This window comes from Adiantum capillus-veneris, chromosome 6 (genome assembly GCF_014529385.1).
Source record: "Adiantum capillus-veneris isolate H3 chromosome 6, ASM1452938v2, whole genome shotgun sequence".
NCBI lineage: Eukaryota > Viridiplantae > Streptophyta > Polypodiopsida > Polypodiales > Pteridaceae > Adiantum > Adiantum capillus-veneris.
Genome location: NC_140936.1, coordinates 67,300,280 through 67,309,152, shown reverse-complemented (window position 1 = coordinate 67,309,152; position 8,873 = coordinate 67,300,280).

The following is an 8,873-nucleotide window of genomic DNA, read 5'->3' as shown; positions in this document are numbered from 1 at the left end:
TATTCTTTGTGGATCATCGGGCACTATTGTATTTAGTGAACAAATCATGCAATATTGACCATATTGTTCAATGGTTCATAATATTGCTAGAGTTTGATTTCACAGTAGTGGTCAAGAAAGAGGCTACTCATGAAAGAGAGGACCATTTATCGCGGTTAATACACGAAGAAGCACCTCTGAGGTTGATGATGACTTGTCAGATTCTTATCTTTTTAATATCCAAATGGTACCGAGGTGGAGCAAACATGTGATACCATTGCTCACCATTGGTTCTCTACAGATTGAACGGCATCCATCAATCATTCACCAATCTCACTCGTTAATGCTAATAGCCAAACAGCTATATAGGCAGGGAAATGATGGAATACTTAGGCTATGCATAGAGCCATCTGAGAAAGAATTGTACTTGATGCAAGCTCATTTACAAACAACGGGGTTTCACAATGCAAAAACACAGACATACCAAAGGCTGATGAGACTAGGGGTTCATTAACCTCATATGCAAAAAAGCGTCCATGACTATGTTAGTTCATGTGATACTTGTGCAATCCAGAAGCCACTTGAACATGCTACACTATTTTGGATAGCAGAAGCACCCAAGTGCACAAAGCACATTGTGGATTATATCAAGCAAGGAGTTTTGCGAGTAAACTTGAGTCGAGCTAAACTACGCCCAATCCAGCAAGAAGTGGAGAACTATGCTATCATGGAAAATAACATGTATCAAAGAGGGATAGATGGCAATTTGAGAATCTGTGCCATGGAGCTCAAGTACTTGCCGATTCTGGAGCAAGTACATGTCGATTCGACAGGAGTTTGACAAAACAGCAAAAGTCCTTATAGGAATCTCGTGGCCTACTTGTTCATGGATGCAAAGCAATATGTCAAACGATGTGATACCTGCCAAAAAATGAAAGAACCAATGCAACGTGATGAGATGCTACTACGACCAATGATGGAAGCTAGGGTTTTTTCCAAGTGGAGAGTAGACTTTTTTGGGCCTGTTTCACCCCCGACATATCAAACTCATGCTCAATACATCATAGTGGCAAAAGATTATTTGGCCAAATGGCTAGAGGCCAAAGAAACACAGAAGAACGATGCCAGAACGACATCGTAGTTCTTGTATAGAACATCTTCACGAGATACGGGCTCTCGATTGAGATAGTAAGCGATCGTGAAACTCATTTCCTCAATGAGATGTTGGGTTATCTATTGCAAGAGTTTACGGTGCTACATTTTAAATCAATGCCATACCACCCTCGAGAAAATGGGCAGGCCGAGAGCACAAACAAAATTCTATGCATGGTGCTCACAAAAATTGTCACCAAATCCTGAACAGATTGGGATCGAAACTACACTCAGCTTTATGGGCATATCGAGTAGCATACAAAATGCCATAGAACACAAGACCATTCAATTTTGCGTTTGGATAAATGCCATATTGCCTGTGGAATTTTTGATTCCTACATACATGTTGCACAAGAATTATGGATGGGACATGAGTTGTCTGATAAACTGGACCAACTAATCCAATTGGATGAATTGAGACTAAAAGCAATTGCAACCATGTATGCACGAAAAAGATAGATGAAAGACTTCCATGACCAACACGTGATAAACAAGGAGTTTCAAAAGGGTGACTATGTTTTAGTCTACACCTTAAAACAACACTCACAGAAACTCAAAAGCGGGATAACGGCCCATTTGTGATTAATGACATATCACCAAGTGGAATCATTTTTGAACTTGCAACATTCAAGGGAGAGTTTATGTCTAATTGGATCAATGGTTGCAGACTAATGCCCACTTATTCTTACTCTTATCCCAAGGAGGGCAAAGGATCGACGATGATGTCGACCACAGCATGATTCCCCTATATGAAAAGAATTAAGATGGAAAGAAGATTTGCAGTGAAACCATCTATTGATAGAACCTATAGAGGATATGGGTTGGAAGAAGCATTTGATGCCAGATCGACACATGAACAAGGACCTATAGGAGAAGAGGGACGAGGAGATTCTATAGTAAGGATGGTAGACACAGACGTGTTCGACCTTCTCAAGTCCAGAAATGGGTTCACAAAAAATATTCAGGGGAAAGAGACCCTAGAGACCACATGGCAGCATTCTTGAGAGTGATCCAAGCAGAAGAGGTCAGGGACTTTGATACACAGTTTGCTGGATTTGGACTCACCTTACAGGAAGAGACCGCCACCTGGTTTGATTCTATTGAAACACATGATTTTGAGACCATCTAAGAAGTATTTGATGAATTTGTGGTGGAGTTTTCTCAAAGAGGGATAGCCCACAATATGGTCTCACAAACTCATAAGTTCAAGCAGAAAGAGGGAGAATTTGTTAGGAAAGCAACCTTACAATTGGAAAGATACGTAAAATTCTGCCTGGTGGAAGAATTACCTACTCAATCTAGACTCATGTTCATATTTATCCAGGGACTAAGAAATGCAGACCTTCAAAAGGATTTGCACATGAAGAAAAGCCCCACTCTAAATGAGTTAACCAAGGAGGCTTTATTCCTAGTAGACAATTGTGCGATCTACAAGGATGGAGACCAAAAAAACAGAGATGATGATTCATCATCATCTCTCAACAAAGTGGAACTAAGTCCACAAAATTAGCACAAAGGAGTGAGCCAGCGGCAAATCAAGAGCAACTCAAAGAGGAGGTGTTGAAGAGGATTAGCCCATTTTCTAAGCCGCACTCTAAGCAACCAAAGTGGTGTGCCATCGAGAAAAAATGGATGAATCACACAACTGAAAAGTGCTACTACAATAAGGGTTATTGCAAGAATGATAGTATGCTCGACAAGCACACACTACAAGAGGTACTTAATAGTAGCGATGCTCGTACTACGACGCTCAAATGTGAAAAACCACAGCGTCACTATGAGCGTTGCTAAGTTACAAGTAACTTAGCGACGCTCATAGTGAGCCTATAGCGACGCCATCAAGGCTAAAAAAATTAACCGAGAGCGTTCGAAAACTCAAATCTCAGATCTGAGTTTTCAGCGCGCGCTCAAGCAAGCAAAGTAACGCAGCTCTCCCTCTCTCTCTCTTTCTTCTCCACACACACACACTCACACACGAGGAGAGGAAGGAGAGCCAGGTATGCTCCTTCCCTCTCCTCACTCTCATGTTCCCTTCCCCTCTTTCTCTCTCCCTCTCTCTCTATCTCTCTCACACACACACACACACACACATTGTGTTTTTGAGAGAGAGAGAGAGAGAGAGAGAGAGAGCACAAGCATAAACAAAAAAACGCACACACACATGCATAAACAAAGAATGCACACACATATTGAGAGAGGAAAAGAGAGAGAGAGAGCATGCATAAACCAAAAACGCACACACACATGCATAAACAAAGAATGCACACACACATTGAGAGAGGAAAAGAGAGAGAGAGAGAGAGAGAGAGAGAGAGAGAGAGAGAGAGAGAGAGAGAGAAGAAGAAGAAGAAGAAGAAGAGAGTCTTAACATCGTAGGAAACTATCCCAAGAGACCTTAAAGATCTAGTCGATAGTAGTTGAACTCAAGACCTATTATTCATGAGGGAAATGGCATAACCAATCCATCACACTTCGGTGATAAAAAAAGTTATACCATTTTTCTTCTTTTTTTATTGGCGTGCACACACACCCACACACACACCCGAGAAGAAGAGAGTTTAATTTAACGTCGTAGGAAACTAATTAAAGAGACCTAAAGATCTAGCCGACGAGGAGTTGAACTCAAAGCTTGTTATTCAAGAGAGAAATGGCATAACCAATCTACCACACTTCGGTGATAGAAAGGTTATACCATTTTTCTCTTTTTATTGGCACACACACACACCCACACACACACACACACACACACAAGAAGAAGAGAGTTTTAATGTCGTAGAAAACTATCCCAAAAGATGTTAAAGATTAGATTAGATGTAGACTTACGTTAAATTAGATTTAGGTTTATTTAAGTTAAATTAGATTAAATTTAGGTTTATTTTTAGTTAAATTTACATTTGATTAGATTTAGGTTTATTTACGTTAGATTTAGATTTACGCTATATTAGATTAGATTTAGGTTTATTTACGTTAGATTTAGATTTACGTTATATTAAATTAGATTTAGGTTTATTTACGTTATTTACCTGTTATTGAAGAGGGAAATGGCATAACCAATATACCACACTTGGGTGATAGAAAGGTTATACCATTTTCCTCTTTTTATCGTTTAAGATAAGGTTAGATTTAGATTTAGGTTTATTTAAGTTAGATTAAATTAGATTTAGGTTTATTTTGAGTACACCGAAGGATTATACTGTCCTTTGAAATGATGTACACAGTGCACACAATCTCTTTCTCTCTCTCTCTCTAAATTGTGTGTGGGGGAAGATGAAATCATTCAAAATACATGCTCTCCTTTTCACATCTACACAGCTAGTAGCCCCATTGGTATGTCTTTTACCCTTCAATGGAGCGAATCACCACATGTTCAATTAGGTTAGATTTATAAGATTTTGGATTGAGTTTTTATATTAGTGTCTAACTTCGAGATTACGGTAAAAAAACTAGAGTTAGACGAACGGTGAAAAGATGTTAAGATGCTGTGAAATGCTACAGCTAGAGAAGAGGCAAAGGGGTTTTGTCCACTACATGCACTATCATGTAGACGTGGGTGTGTAGATTTCTTGTACCCACAAATATAGGCATTGACCAATAAAGACGAGATTATAACCCGGTGGTTCTGATCTCCGTGCACCTCTGGACCGAGGTGTGCGGGCATTGGACATGACTAGAGAATGTGAGGTAGTTTACAGTGTGAACAAAGAGAGAGAGAGAGAGAGAGAGAGAGAGAGAGAGAGAGAGAGATTAAAAAAACGAAGAATGCCAATAGAAGATTAAATTTGTTGTCCAGGTTATAAGATTTTTGCCCTCATTATGAGTAGTGACGAGGATGTGGGACCGTCCAACTGAAACGAGGATGTGGGGCCGTCAACGAGGATCTTATGTCCTTGTAATCAATGCAAGCATGCTGTGCGATAAACAAGACGCATTTCTTTGCAGCACGTTCGTGAATTTGGTGAGTTCGATCCATCTATTATAGATCAAGTTGTTGCCAATTATAACTCATCGGACTCTGACGCTGGCCAACAGACAGCAATCTTGCAACCCAATAGATGTGTTCGCGGGCGCTTTGGTCAAGCAACATTTGTGAGGCCACAAGATGTAGCCTCTGAAAGCTCCCGGGATGATCATGCAGACCATATTCCCAACGAGGCAATGTTTGAGCCCGAGATTGATGAAATGATCGAGACAATCATGGATTCAGAAAGGCTTATCTATGATGATATGAAAAGTGAAGCCGACACGCCATTGTATAATGGAGCACGTGTCTAGATTGAAAGCGCTCCTAGCTCTTCTCAACATGCAGGCAAATTTTGAATGGAGTGACACTAGCGTCACAGCACTTTTCAGGTGATCTATTACAATTAGTTTACTTTAATAAAACTCTAAATGTATAATGATCTGATAGATTTTTACACAATTGTACCGTACTTTTATGTTGTGTAGATTGCTCAAAGAGCACATACTACCAGTTCATAATGTGATGCCAGATTCCCGAGAAGAAGCAAGAAAGATTTTGCGAAACTTGGGGATGGATTACAATTCGATCTACGCTTGTCCTAATCACTGCATTCTTTTCAGAGGGGAATACATAGACATGGAGAAGTGTCCGAAATGTGATTCCGAGAGATATCGAGTAGATCTCCACAGAACAAAAATTCCGCAAAAGGTTTTGCGACATTTTCCTCTGCTTCCTCGCATCAAGCATTTCTTCAAATGTAAGTCCATGGCCGCCCTAGCATCATGGCATGATGAGAATAAATCTTTGGATGGTGTGATGCGGAGTCCTGCAGATTGTGCAGCTTGGAAACATATAGATGAAACATGGTCGGATTTTGCAGGGAAGCTCGAAATTTGCGCTTAGGCCACATGCAGCTCCACCACTTGGTTTTCTGACTGCAAGATTTGATTGTGCTCTCTCTCTCTCTCTCTCTCTCTCTCTCTCTCTCTCTCTCTCTCTCTCTCTCTCTCTCTCTCTCTCTCTCTCTCTCTCTCTCTCTCTCTCTCTCTCTCTCTCTCGATTGAAAATTCTGAGTTATCGACTTGCCTCTTCCATCACTTAGGTTGAATAGAAGAAGAACGCGTTCTGTTGCTGTTAGCCTTTGAGCTACAAGCACCTTCAAGTTCTACGTCAAAAAAGAAAGAGATAGTTCTGATTCTTGTACGATTCTCCGTTTTGAACAATTTTGCTCCGTTTTGAAAAAACTCTGGCTCTCTAAGTACCTTCCATGTTGTATAACGCTCTTTTGATTTTGCGCTCACATCCTGGGCAATACATGGCCACGCAGCTCCACCACCTGGTTTTTCGACTGCAAGATTTGATTGTGTGCGCTCTCTCTCTCTCTCTCTCTCTCTCTCTCTCTCTCTCTCTCTCTCTCTCTCTCTTCTCTCTCTTTTGATTGAAAATTTTGAGTTATCGACTTGCCTCTTCCATCACTCAAGTTGAATAGAAGAAGAACGTGTCATTGCGTCATTGTATTTATATGCGTCATTGCGTCATTGTATTTACTGGTCTTTGCATCCACTCCAGGTACGTATGCTCTAGGTATGTTCTCATAAGCAGGGACGACGAGCACCTCCTCTCTCTCTCTCTCTCTCTCTCTCTCTCTCTCTCTCTCTCTACTTTTCCATGTTTTCTACTCCATTCATTCAATATTAAGTTTAAATGTTCGTGTGTTTAATGCAGGTATGGATGATGAGGAGTTTCTTTCTTCTTTGTCACCCTAGCAGACACAGTGGTCCTCAGCGTGCTCCGAAGCTTCAGTGTCGACGAGACGATCTTCACACTCGTCTAGGCGCCGGCGCTCTAGTGGTGGCGATGGCGGTTATTGTGGGGGTGCCGCCACCGATGCTTCCACACCGCCTCGTGTTCGACGAGGCTCTTTATCCTCCCCTTGTTTGCCCGTCCCGACACCAGCCACGGCATCGCCATCGACACCAGGTTTTGCGCGACTGACTGCCGTTTCTAGGAGCTACACACCACTAGCTACTCCACCAAGAGTCACTCCAGTGGACACTCCTCGCTTCAGGGCTCAGACTCCAATGGAGACACCTGACGTCCGTACCCCTATTGACACGTCGCTAGAGACCCCTACCGGGACACCCAGGTTCACGCGTCACTGGCGAGAGGGCTTGCCTTACTCCGTCGACTTCAGGGGCGGCATCATCTTGGATGATGAAGGCAAGAAGGTGATTTTGCACATGCGCGGTCTTTGCTCTCAGGTGTTTAGACACTACATACTAAACACCTGGAGTGAAGTACCGAATGATTTAACAGACAGAGTCATCAGCATGCTTCATGACAAGTTTCCCGTTCCAACACGGGAGGACCGCTTCAATGAAGACGTGATGAAGGTTCGAATGCGCGAATACTGCAAGCACAAGCGTTCCAAAGTGCAAAAAGCAATCAAGCATGGGTGGAACAGACCAGATTGGCTGGCCAATCAAAGAAGATTGGAAGAATGCGAAGAAAGCAACGCGCGAGACTCCCGACAAGTGGAAGCAACAAAAGGAGGCAGCCAGAGCGCAAGTAGAGGCAAGGAGCTCGCACCACTTGGGGAGCGGCGGGTAGGCATCATTTGAGGCCGATTTTGTAAGTGTTTTCACATTTTTCTCTATGCTTGATAGTTTAGGGTTTATGGGTTTTTAAATTCTACTATAATGGATTCTTTGTATGTTTTGACAATGGTCGTTTACAGGACGTGATCTGTAAGGTTTCCAATTTTCAAAACCTTCAAAACTATACTAAGCTTGAAAAACTTAATGGAAAATACTATTGCAGGACTCCAAACACTATTAATTTTGGTATTTTTGGAATTATAAGCAGAGCTTTACTATGTCTAGAAATTTTCAGAATCTGATTCCGATAAAAATGGGAACAGTTACGGGACTTGGAAAATTACCATAGAAATTTAATTAATAACAAAAATTGGATGGTTTCATTATTAATCATTAGCAAAGACTTCTTTACACTAAGGTTCTAGAGTTAAATAGGAAATTCCAAATTTCATCATGGAATATCTGCAAAAATCAAACAGGCAAATTCTGGAAGGTATGGGGTGAGTGTGGAAGCTGGGGAAACTTGCCAGGAGCAGTGATGGCTGAAAAATGCGCCATTTTCAAGCTAGGGGGCTGCTTGGACTAGGGGAAAGCTGCCAAAAGCTGCCAGATGCCCGGAAAAAAGCTATAAATAGGACCATTCTCTTCATATTTTGTTAGACTCGGAGCATTGAGAATTTCTCTCTCATCTAGGGAGAAACACTACGCAGAAATCATTAGAGTTAAATCTCTAATTGATTAACCCTAACGGTAATTAACCTAATCCTTCTTAATTATTAAGGTTAAATTAAGATAAATGGTTAATTAATCAAAGATTAGGTCTATATATGCTTTTTAAACCTCTTTAAATTAATTAATCTCTGCTGATTATTATAATTAAGCTTAGTAATACTAAGTTAATTATTTATCCTCTCATATTAGGACTGAAATTAGCCAATTTAACCATGAATTAATGGTAAAAATATTAATTAGGTTAGATTAAGTTTAATTATTTATCAGAGATACATTAGACAGTTATTAATCTAAGAAAATTATCCTGTAATTTTCTGAGAAGTTTTCCTAATTAATTAAGCCTAACTACTCTGTTTTTTTTGAACAATTTTAATAGGAGAAATTAGTAAATGGAATTCAAATGCTTCCATATAATTATCAGTGGTTGATTAGGTGTTCAATAACCCGCGATA